The 12,765-nt window shown below is 44.5% G+C and overlaps 1 long non-coding RNA gene across 1 annotated transcript in view; it reads right to left on the bottom strand.

The window, feature by feature from the left end:
* The window catches only part of LOC126639954 (uncharacterized), a 53,536-nt gene that overhangs the window by 26,937 nt on the left and 13,834 nt on the right, over positions 1 to 12,765 (bottom strand). The window contains exon 2 of the long non-coding RNA XR_007628912.1: positions 5,986 to 6,148. This is a non-coding gene — a long non-coding RNA (uncharacterized LOC126639954). The remainder of the gene's footprint in view (positions 1 to 5,985; positions 6,149 to 12,765) is intronic.

Genomic DNA, 12,765 nt, shown 5'->3' with positions numbered 1-12,765 from the left:
AGCATAGAATCATAGGAAGTTTTGGGTAGGAAGGGACCTTTAAAGGTCATCTAGTCCAACCCCCCTGCAGTGAGCAGGGACATCTTCAACTAGACCAGGTTGCTCAGAGCCCCAGCGGAGCATCTGACCCACCTCCTGCTCTGGGAGCTGCTCCCAGCAGGAGAGAGGAGCTGAGCTGGGAAGGGGTTTTCTTGCAGCAAGAAAACCAAAGCAAAGCCTGTGCCAGCCTCCAGCAAGCCACAGGCACAGTTTCTGATCTTCATGAAATCATCAACCCTCTGTCCTGGGAATAGGGGCTCAGACAAACCGCCCAGAGGACCTGCTGTGCAAACAGCAGGGAGGGGGAATTTATTCCCCTTAGTGGGCAACTTATATAGTTCATAAGAAAGATTATTTACCTAAAGGGGTTTAGCTTGTTCAAACCATGAGATGTGGAGCATCTGGGCCAGGGAGCCCCACTGCCCTGCATCCAGGCAGGGGGCACAGGCAGAGACACCCCCCCACCAGCTACCATGGCTCCTGCAAGGCAGGACAGCTGCAAATAAATGTGCAACTCATAAAACTGGAGGGGCTCTGCAAGCTATTAGGTAATTAAGCAAAGTGAGGGCTCGGAGCACCCGGCTGCTGCTTCCAGCCCATGGCTGTGCTCCCTTTAGAGTCTGATTGGATAAAGGATTTTTATTAACTTCATATTTTTGCTTCTAATTTTCCTCTCTTTGCCTTTCATATTGCAGGCCCTGAGCTCCTCTGGTCTTGTGGTGATGTTTATTGGCACTGGCAGGTTGCAACACCCCTGCAGGCTTCCCACAGACAGACCCCAGAGTGCAGACCACGAACCGAGGCAACTTCATACGCTGCCTCTGCTGTGAAATTGCTCAGGCACTTCCCTCACAGTTTTCCTCTCGCCCTCCCCACCTTCCCAGCTGGGGCTGCCTCCCCCCAGCTGCGCCTCTCCTTTTCCAGCAGAAGAGGCAGCAGGCCCAGAAAAGCAGCTGGTTTGCAGGGCATCACCAAATTCCTCTTTTTGCTGCGCCTTGAGGCTGTGGTTCGAGGCAGAAGAAAGTCCCTGTGGGCTGTAGTGGCCACCACTTCTGTGTAGTGCAGGACAGACTTCAGACAAGGGGCAGGATGGAGGGAGGGTGGCTTTGAAGCATCAGCTGAGCATCTGCCTTTGACTCCACCATAAACCTTCTTCATCTCCAAGGTCATATAACTCCTGGCAGAAAGGTGGTGGATGCCTGATCCCTGGAAACAGTCAAGGCCAGGTTGGACAGGGCTCTGAACTGCCTGATCTAGTTGAAGATGTCCTTGGCCATTGCAGGGATTTGGACTAGATGACCTTTAAAGGTCACTTCCAACCTAAACCATTCTATGATTCCACAATTCTATGATTCTAAGTCAACACCATCCAACCTGGATAGGTGGGAAACTTCACTTTGACCCCTTAAATGCACTTTTCACTCCTTTTATCTTCAAAGAGAGCTTAAAAATGCAAAGGTATTATTTTTGTTTGCCACAGTGCCAGTGTTTGAACACCTACTATTTGCCCCAGAGAGCTCCCCAACCTCTCTCTGCAGCAATAAGCACCTTCCTGGAATCTTTCCACAGCCTGAAAGAGTTGTGCCCTGGGATTTATTTAACCTCCTGCAGTTGCTTGTTGTGCCCCATGGAACAATGGGCTCCGCTTTGCGAGCAGGGCTGGCTTGGCTAAATTGGCTTGTTCTGCGATGCTCACAGGCACATCTGTTAGCAGCAGCTGGCTGCCAGCCCAGCCTCCCTCTTTTAATATCTCTTTGGGGTTTTACTGGTAGTGTCTCTGGACAGTAGGAGGGAAAGAAAGAAGCGACAAACCCCCAGAGTGCCACCAGCGAATCCCAATAAAAGGCGAGCGGGAAAGCGCCTGTTTGACGAGCAGCGCTGCCCGGTTTCGGTGGCCATCCAGCTGCTTGTTATAATAGCAGGGGAGTGGCTGGGTCACTTGATGATTTATTCCAGCCCCTTGTCCTGGTTGGGAGGAGGCATAAAAGATGCTTTGTTTCCACGAACAGGAGATGGGGAGCACTCCAGCCTCCAAATCTCCCACTTGCCAGCGGAGCCTGATGCACTCCCCCATGTGGGATCCATTTGAGCCTGAAAACTTGACAAGGAATGTCATAGCAACACCAGGATGTTTCCCCATCCAGCACAGCAGCGGCAGCTTATTTGTTCAGCTCTCAGCTGCTGTGCACAATCAATGCAACGTGTAGCGTGCGATGGGCTTCAAGACGTGTGGGGAAACTCCGGCTGTGTGGAAAGGATGGGCTGCCCGCAGGGAGTGCTTTTTGAGCCACACTCAGCATTGTTTGAGCTTCCAGGCGTCTCTTCCAGGCTCTTACAAGCCCTTATCCCTCCCAAGCACTTGTAAAACTTTCAAGCCCAGCCATTTCCACCCTTCTGGGGCTGCTGCCGTGTTCAGTGTGACTGCTCCAACCCACACTCAGCAGCCTCTTTAGGTTCCTACCTTCTTAACAGACTGTATTTAGGATCCGAAAGGTGACCGACACACCTGTGATTATCTGTTGCTTTATTCTACATTTGAAAGTTCCTTCTCTTTATGGCTGCAAACAGAAGCTGAGGAGCACAGAGAGACACAACTGCTGCCTTTGGAGCAGTAGTTTTGAGGAGCAGCAGCTGCTGCCTTCGCCCAAATCTGCAGCTGCCCCAGAGGAAGCAGACAGGTTCATCTTTGGAGAAGGGCTTATACAGGGCCTTATATTAAACTGCAGCAAAAAAAGTCCATCTTAATATTCTCTCTCTTTCTCTTATAAAATATAGACCCAATCCTACTTCCCACCAAATTTCCTTACTGAAAGCCTCACAGGCCCTGGTCACTGAGCACCCTGGTCCTCATCAAACCTTCTTAAATCCACCACCGAAAAGCCAGAAGCATCTTTTTGAGCTGACAGAAAATAACATAAATTTCTAGTGCAACTTGTTGCTTAGGTCTCCTGCGAGTTTTACAAGAACCAAACCACCTCCAGGAACCATTCACATAGGAGTAAACCTTCTCAGCACACCTGTGCTGTGGCACCGGCAATCGCAGAGCAGTCAGGGCTTCTTAAGCCTATGTAGTTATCACAAATTTAGTTAAAATGAGTTAGTCTGCATGTAGGGCATCTATCAGGAGAAAGTCAAAGTGTTTGTGGGTCTGTTAGAGGACTTGCACTGGTAGCAGTCTCCTTTATTTTAAATAAATGAGTGCAAATAATTTAAATAATTTTAGAGGCACCAAGTTTAATGGAAAGGCAGATCTGTCTATCAGGACCTGACTTGGGTTTTGCTTTCAGTGTCACTGCTACATTCTGAGGAGACATGGGTTATGGTATGAGATGACTCTGAAATATGAGATTACCACAAGGAAGTAATACATCATTATTTAAAAACATTTCTGCACAGTCCTTTGTGACCTCTGGACATTGATATTGTTCTCTCTGATCTGCAAATTACTTCATGAGGGCATTTTCTGCAATTACTGAGGATACTGGGTATTGCTACTCATTCTTCCCAAATGGAAAAGCCCAGGCAGGTCAAAAGGCCTTCCCAAGTCATGTAGATGAAGAGTTCAGAATTGAATTTCACTTTCTGGACTTAGGGAGAAATCCCTCAAAAAATAAATATATATCGAAAGACTCAAGTGATATGATTAGAAGCCTGATCTTTTCCCGTGACCATTCTTCCACTTGTCTCTGTTCTGCTGAAAGTCACTGCAATGTTTCTGTTATCTGCTGAAAGAAGCTTTTCTCCTGGCAGAAGAGAAAGTACTTTTTGTGTCACGTTGCAGCCCCCAAGGGAACAGGCAAGAGAACAGTTTGGTGAGTGAAAAGCTCTGCTGAGAAATGAATCAGTCCATGCTGGATAAAGCAACACTGACCTTCAGTGACTAAATTTTGTCATGTCATGCTCTTTTCTCTTGGGATGTCATTTGGGATGCCAGGTTGGATGAGGCTCTGAGCAACCTGTTCTAGTGGAAGTTGCCTGTTCCATGGTAAGGGGCTTGGAACTAGAGCTTTAAGGTCCCCTCCAACCCAAATCATCCTATGATTCTGTGATTTGTAAGCCTGGCCAGAGCCAAGGGACATCTGAATCCTTCCTCCATCCCCAGTTGCAGGACAGTACCAGACACTGAACAACAACAGGACCACCCAAAAGGATCTCAGCCTTTCAGGATTTTGCTTTCTAGTGGAAAAGGAACAGCTGTATTCCCATAGTTTCGGGGTCACCTGCCATCACAGATGGTCCCAGCACCACTTGCATTTGAAAGGGGCATCACTCCTCAGTGTGACTTCCTGAGTTGCTGTTTGTTAATTCTCTGCTGATGCTGCTCTTGGTCACAACCTCTGACACTGTCACTGAGACTCTTTGCCCTAACAATGGTTTTGGCACTCCCTACACCTGGAGAGGGCCAAGCCCAGGCTGACCGTGCCCACCTAGGTCAACCTGCAACTCCCCTCCCCACGGATATTTCCACCTCTGAGAATCTTCCACCCTCTGACTAGTAGTGACTCAAGTGACCTTTAATGACAAAGGAAAAAAATCCCCAACATTTAGAACACTTTTTAATTGTTGCTGTTTCCTTTAGTGTTTGTGTGTTCTTAAACTCCCAGCTTGTGCAGACCAAGGATGCTGTGTGGCTTCCTGGAATGTGCTGAGCTCCCTGGAAGCACTGCCATTAACAACTAACAAGTGTCAAGATAAACTCCATAATCACCGATTGTAGCATCCAGACCTGAAAACTCCCTGCACTGCTTTACCTTTAAGCAAAGCCACGGAATCACTGGATTGACACATTTTTTTTAGGGCCAGAAGGCAATATCAGATTTTGAAACTCAATCTGCAGGACAGATTTCAGGCAGAAAGCATCTAATACCCACAGCAGACTTGCAGGGAAGCTGTGGAGCTCAGGGCTCGAGTGTGGGTACAACAGCCCCAATGTGTTCCTGTGAGCTGCCAGTGTTCAGCCATGAGCTGATCACCATCATAAGGTGACCTTGTAATCCTGGTCACCTGCTGGCCCAATTAAATTATGGACATCTGCAAAATATAAGCCGTGAGACTCCCCATGTCCCTGTGGTACACCAGTTGTGTTTTAAAATGACTCCAAAGCAGTTCTAAGTGAAAATAAGCCACCCCACACAAGAGCTAACGAAGGCAGGGTGCAGAGCTGGAAAAGAACTGGAAAAAATTAACTTCTGGTATATATTTCCTATGGTTCCTTTCAGTTGACTCACTGCAATGCTTAAAACACTTCCTCGCCCTGTGAATCTGCTGTGGTATATTTAACACATTACTGGTATAAAATGATTTAAGCACGAGTTTCTTTTATCAGCAAAGTCCAAACTACTTCCCTCCCTCTAAAGCATGGATGGAGCTGAACCAAAACCACAGATCTGATCACTCTCTGAACATTTGGGCAAGTTTGGATCTTCAGCCTAGCATCATGTACAGTCCTAATTTGCTAATAGGCCCACACCTAAGTCCCAAATCTAAACGTTGGATGTGGCGTTTGTTCCTTATAACAAAAGTGATCCAAAAATTCATTTCTAGGAGACTTAGACTATGAGGCAGTTTGGTTCTAACAAAAAAGCAATCACTCATGACCTCTCTCTAAACAAAACAGATCACAGAAACTGGAATTTTACCCCTCTTGTGTTTGGACAGAGATTTCATTTTGTTCCAAATTTCTCCTGGCAAACACCATGGTTTGGGGCAAACCAGTGAAATTTTACAAGGTGAGGAAATTATATATGTCTTTGGGGATTTGTCCTAAAAGGATTTGGGATTTTTTTTTTTTTTTTTTAAATAAAGGAAATTGTACCAGGGTTTGGTTGGTTGGTTGGCTTTTTTTTTTTTTTCCTGACAGGTACAACCATTGTCTACTAATTTTGAATCAGCTCGGTGAGAAACAATGGACAGAGATGAGCAGTCATAGGACAATTTGTTCTTTACCTTGGTCACATCAGGAATAGCCAGTTCCTTGGACAGACCTCCCTGGTGGTGTCCTCTGTCATGCTGTCAGAGTGATCCTCATCAGGCTTCCATGTCTCTCACAGGCTGCTCCTAAGGATGGTGCAGGAACAAGCACACTCCTGGGACCACTTCCAGGAGACGACTGGATGCAGTTTTAGAGGATAACAGAGTTTAATAAGGTGAAAGTAACCAGACTGTCAGTCTCCAAGCACAAGAATCACTCCTGGCAATGTTTGCTTTATTAATACAGATGCAGCCATTGAGGTCAATTAGACAAACTGGAGAGACAGGCACATTTAAATACTCAGAGAGAGGAAGGCAGGAAGAAGATAAAAGTCTGGACTATAAGTCCTCTGATTTTTCCCTGCACAGGAATAACACAGCAGCAGCACTTCATGCTATATCACTAACCCAAAATCACAATGCTGAGAAAGATGTTGAGCTTTCCCTCTGAGAACATCTTCAGCCTTCCTGACCCAGTCACTGACTCTTTTCACCAATGCTGTCAGTAAGACTCATCCAATCCTCTGGAAACCACTAAATTCTCAAGTGGAGTAAGTCAAACACTGCCACAGGGTCTGGCAAAAAGGGCACAGATTCTTTCTGTGTCTACTGTGCTTTGTCATGATCATAGAGTTATAGAGTCATAGGGCCATAGAATCATAGAATCATGGAATGGTTTGGGTTGGAAGGGACCTTAAAGATCATCTAGTTCCAACACCCTGCCATGGGCAGGGACACCTTTCATTAGACCACGTTCACAGTAAAGAATTTCTCCCTAACATTTAACCTAAATCCCTCCTCTATTAGTTTAATGCCATTCCCCCTTGTCCTACACTCTCTGTGTAAAAGTGAGTCATTTTGCACTGACTCACCAAACTCTGAGCTGCCCAAGGACAAGGACGTACAGCTGAGAGGGTAATATTTTAAACCTCCTTGCACAGCTCACCAGTAGCCTTGTAAGAATCCCAGCCTTGTGAGTTAAAGCTCAGAGAAACTTCTCACATCAGAAGACCTACAGCATGTGTTTGCAGTACTTGGAACCACTGTGGGTTTCCAACAGGTTCCACAAAAGCCAGAAAGCAGCTTTTTTACCATGACAAGTTATTTTTCTGCATCTATTAAGCAGAAATAGATACAAATAACCTAAACTGTGTCTGGAAATCATGATTTTGTAGACCATGTGGCTTCAAGCCTATAGGAGATATGTGCACCCAGAGCCCACTTGAAGAGAATGCTCAGCTGATGATGGTGGATCAGCTCTCTTTGGATCCTCTGGGCTGAAGCCAGACCTCAGATAGGTACCTTGAACCAGTTTCAGAGTTCCTCCTCACCTACTCCCTCTCAGATCTGTATGACTGAGGAAAAACAGGGAAGAGACTTTAAAAACAATCCCAATAAGACAGCAAAACTGTATTTCAGGTTCCTCAGCGTACTCTTGGTGTTAAATTCTTCCATGTCAATAGAATGTCACCAGCCTCCCCAGGGCCCAAACAAACAGAGGCATCTCACTGTGTGAAGGTCACCAAGGCATTGCTGCCAACATTTTTTGTCGGATTTTTTGGTTGTTCCTTTTTTTTCACTCCAAGTTTCCCTCTAGTTTCAGACTGCTTTCATCTCCCTCCGTCTCTTGAGCACTGTCTCACTGTGCATCTGTTTTCCCTTTGCATATTCTCCCTTCCCCCTCTGTTTACTTTTATAAGCAGACTGTTGTTTTTATTCAATTCCCCTTGGTTTTCTTCGAGTTTTCCAGTTCTTCTACTCTTCTCTGCAGCTCTCTCATTCTCTCCCCTTACCTTCCAACCTGGAGTGCTGCTGGGGCCCTGTTTCCAATTACATCTGTTTTGCCTTGTTTACTGGAGTTTTCTTCTCCTCTATGTTGTACAGGAGCCACCTTTTTTTTTTTTTTTTTTTTTTTTGGTTTTCTTTCCCCCTTGCTGATCAGAAGCCAGGACACCACTTCTTCTTCCCTGTTGTTGGTTTTACTTATTTACGTATTTTTCTTTCCCCAAGAAATAGAGTAGATGGCTGTTTAAAAAATGTTTACACTCCCATTATAGCAACTGCTGTGGAAATTGCTTTCATGCATATTAAATTGCAGCAAAAAAAGTCCATTTTAATATTCTCTCTCTTTCTCTTTTACCTCAAAGCACCTTATGAAATATGGACCCAGTCCTACTTCCCACCAAATTTCCTTACTGAAAGCCTCACAGGCCCTGGTCACTGAGCCCCTGGTCCTCATCAAACCTTCTTAAATCCACCACTGAAAAGTCAGAAGCATCTTTTTGAGCTGACAGAAAATAACTCCAATTTCCAGTGCAACTTGTTGCTTAGGTCTCCTGTGAGTTTTACCCGAAGCAAACCACCTCCAGGAACCATTCAGATGGGAGTAAACCTGCCTGTCCTGGCAGGAAAATGATCTGAGGGGAGAAGTTCTCACTGGAGCTGGTTCATAATCACTGTTACCTTGTCCTGGCTAGTACAGCAGGGAAAAGTGATCATCACAAGGGAAGGTAAATTTCATTAGCAAGAAAAAAAAAAAGAGCTCAGAAAACAACGTGGGTTTCATCTGCTCATTTCCTTTTATTTTTAAGAAAAAGCAAACAAAATAAAAATTAGTCTCTGCACTTGGCAGTCTTCTCTACCCTCTGAGCCTAAGGGCTCTTTTCAACCTCTGGGGAAAAAAGTGGGGCTTACCAAGATGCATAAGGGTAACAGAATCAAATTCTACAGTAATAAAATTTGGGAGGAAAATTATCCACCAGCTTTGAGAATTCCAGCAGTGCTCAAAGCCGTAAATGTTTGGCAACACAAGGCATTCAAGAAATCTGAACGGGTTATGCTGGGTTGGGTCCCTTTGAAAGCTTTCCTTGTCCCTCCCCTTTGTTATGTTCTTTTCATGCTTGATTCTTATGAGCAGAAGTGGTTAACACAGGAGTTTATGAAATAAGAAACTTGGCTTCCATTCCTGGCTCTTGCATTCACTTTCTGCCTAGTCTTGGAAAAGTCACTTAAAACTAGATCTGTAGGCAGACTCAGGCTGTTCCAGGCATCAGGCACTCAGGATCTCTGTAAGCAGATTGAATGAATACGACTACCCCAAAGCAGAAAGCAGAGCTTAAAAATACCTGGGGACACCTGTGGAAAATAGGAGGATGGGCAAGACTCAGAGCTTCTAGGTTCCTGGTTCTGGATAAAGGAAGACATAGTGTTCAAAAGCTGTTAGTGGTCATCGTGGTGTTCGGTCGAAGGTTGGGTTTGATGACCTTAGAGGTCTTTTCTAACCTCAATGATTCTGTGATTCTATGATTCTCTGCCCATCTGGGAGTCTAGCTGAGTTTTAAGCTCTGAATCTTCTTTACACTGGGCATCTAAGTCACATTTGCTCAATTTTATGGAAACTGGCAGGAGGATAAATTGTTTTTTTGACAGTGAAAGAGGAACATGGGGAGTTGCTTTTTTTCTCAGATATTCCTTACACTTGTTTGAGGCAGAACTTTAACCCACAACCTGACTTTGGAGCAGTTTTCTGAGCATCTCTTTGGTGGGGTAGGCAAACAAGAAGGAAAGTAGCCCAGTCACTGCTCTGTGGGATATGATGGGACACACTTGGCAACATTGGAAAGTTCCATTACTACCTCTGGTTGGTGCAAAGCCAAGTATAACAACAGTGCCCAGTGTAATAACTGTACTCAAAGAATGACATACCCTGAAGCAGGTCCTAGAGGAAGGACCACAGAGCAGACAGGCAGCCTGGGAGCTCTGCTTTGCCCCTGGTGTGACACAGGGGTCTGAGCAGGAGGACAGTTCCAAGGCTGGTGTAGTTTCTCTGGTGGAGACTCAAGGCTCGTGGGGCTTTGCCAGCAGTAATGTGACTGTGCATAGCCCTCAGCCACAGGAATTTGAAGGATCCCTGTAAAATACCGTGCTGGAAGTAGCACTTAGGTCCATTTGTAGCTTTAGCTCAGAAGCCTGATTCTGTGATCTGTCTGCACCCCTGAGTGCTGGATTGCTTTATGAGAGAAGTGAATATTCATACAATCCAGTTGTGTTGAGGAGGTGAGCTGGAGTCAGCCAATTGTGTAGCACGTGTGTGCTTAAATATTTCCTTAGAAGTTTGCTTTGGAAAGCCAAAAACACCAGCACAATGTTAATAAATATTCCTATCAAATGTTTATGATGCCAAAGCCATAATATAAATCAATATGCTTAGATTTGAGTATGATAAATGTACCTTAAAACAAATGAGTTGAAAATCATTTCCTTATTCCCTTACCTGCCAATTTTTCTGTGGAAACACCTTTGTTTCCCAGCTACTCCTGATAACATCACAGCCACCTAAAACAGCTCTTGGAGCAGACCTCAGAAGCAATCCAAACCTCATGGATCATGTAGACACACGTGCACAGTGAGAATGGGACACAACAAAATGCTCACTAATAGGAACTGGGTTTGTTTATAACAAGTAAGGGAACAGGGACTTGTGCAATCCACTGGTTGGTGACAACCCCAAAATCCTGCCAACAAGTAGTGCACAAGCTTGTTTATTCTGCTTGATCCCCTACAATGGGATGAGGATAGAAAAAAAAAGGAAGAAGCAAGTGTTTTCTGGTGACTGGTAGAACAATTAAAGGCTTCAGGCACAATAAAATGGTGCTTTGTCTCAACATTAAGGGCCAGGGTTGGGGCCTGGTGTTTGCTTTGCCATTTTCTTACACGTTTAGGTTTTGCTTCTGGTTACAGACCCATGGCTACATGGCATCCACAGCCAAAACTGCTCCCAAGGTCAAGCCTGGCATCTACCAGGGTGGCAGTGGCGATCAAGGAGAAGAAACCAACTACAGACATCTGTTTTGTGAGGAAACCTCCTACAACTGTGTTTTTGGAGTCCACACCCCAATCCTGTCGCATAATGCCAATGGTGGGGTTTCTTCCAGTCGGTCTTGTCATATGATCTTTGATTGCTTGGACCAGAGAGCTGTTCCTTCCTGTCTGAAAGGAGCCATCCCACAGCTAGACTAGAATGAATCCTGCTTTTCCAGGATGAGAAGCAGATGGGGTTTATGTCCTAAAGTTTTGATGGCTTTTCTTTGTTTTAAAAACATCCGAAGGGCAGATATTTTGCTTACTGTGTATTTTAGCTACTGGCAAATGTCTCTAGCCATGCTAGAGAGCTGATTATATCCCTCTCAAGCTTCCACTTTGGATCAAAAAAGTCTTAGTAACAGTTGCTAGCAAAAACATTCTGGAATGGATTTGTTGATAGAAGATGACTGCTGTGCTTTCAGAAGGAAAATTAAACTGAAGAACAAGTATATTTAAGCTTAATTGCTTTAAAAACAGAACACATGCTATATTATAATCTGTACTTCACTGGAAAATGGAATAATCCAGAGGGCTGAATTCCATACAGTGCACTAGAAGAGTTATGTTAATTTGCAATGAGTCCTGCTTGCTGGTTTATGTCAGAATATATATATAATATGCCTCAGCACCACTGGAGAACCATCTGCTTGGATTCTGATGGGATAGTGCAGTAAGACTGAGCTGCAATTTTCAAGAAGATAATTTTGCAGATCAAGATAATCTTACCAAAAACTGGTTTTTAAACTGGATCCAATTCCTTTTGGTGGCTGGGCAATCTCAATGTGACATGTGTACTCCAGACTCACTGCTTGTCTGTGGTGTTACGTAGCATCCTCTTGTTGGGCTCTGTCAGCCGTGACGCACTGTTAGTGTGTTGTAAGAAATGCTAATAGCAATTCTTCCCCTCTGAAGTTTTTAGTTTCCATCTGATACAAGAACATCTTTGGGTCACTATCAACTTCCTTCAATTCTGACACTCAAAAGGAGATGACACCAGCACCGTATATTAATTTTGGAAAACTGGAACTTCCCCAGTTTGTGTATGAAATAGAGGCAGACTCAGACAAGTCCATTTGTCCAGCAGGCCTGTACACTGAAGGTCTGAAGAAATGGCTCAGACATCCATGAGCCTAAATATTACTTCAAACCTCCGAATGCTCATTGATTGCATAGCTCAGAAATGATTTACTTTGGTAAATGAATAAATAAACTGAGTCAAACAACTCAACAGTTTTTTGCTTGCCTTTTCCAGTTACTTTTTTTTACCCTTTCCTCTCACTTCCTATTCTTTATCATACGGTTGTTGTGGGAAATGAGGCCACCTCAGAGGAATGGACATTATAGCAAATCTCAGTGCTGTTGTAGGTTGAAATTAGCTCTTTCTAAACAGCAAAACCAGATGTAAGGCATGACAGGAACAGCAAATCCCATTATAGACCTGAGTGCTGGAGACGCCAGCAGGTAAATGGGCCTGTGTTGGTCAGACATCCCCACACTGCAGACTTACTGTGCTAAAAGGAAGCTTTTCCAATGACATGTCAAAAGATACCAAACCATGAGCAACTCCAGCCTTCTTGTAGCTCTAAAGGAAGGAAATAATCCATCTCAAGATGTGTTGAGCCTGTTCGTGTATAATAATCTATGTCAAGTTTCTTTGGAGCTTGTAAACCAGGGAAGAATAATAAACAAGGGAAAGCTGAAAGGGGTTAGAGGGAACCTGGTGTATATAACAGGAATTCAGCTTTGCTGCCACCAGGATTTCATCAGGTTTCTCATGACAGCCTTACATTTATCTCTTCTCAGTTCAGCGACTTTTGAACAATTTTGCAAAATTCTTAAAGACCCGACAGCTGAAAGAAGTTCTAACAGAACTTAGCACACATCATCCTGTTT

Source organism: Myiozetetes cayanensis, unplaced genomic scaffold (genome assembly GCF_022539395.1).
Source record: "Myiozetetes cayanensis isolate MyiCay16 unplaced genomic scaffold, myiCay2020 scf2-11, whole genome shotgun sequence".
In the NCBI taxonomy this organism is placed as follows: domain Eukaryota; kingdom Metazoa; phylum Chordata; class Aves; order Passeriformes; family Tyrannidae; genus Myiozetetes; species Myiozetetes cayanensis.
This window is presented reverse-complemented; position numbering and strand designations above follow the sequence as displayed.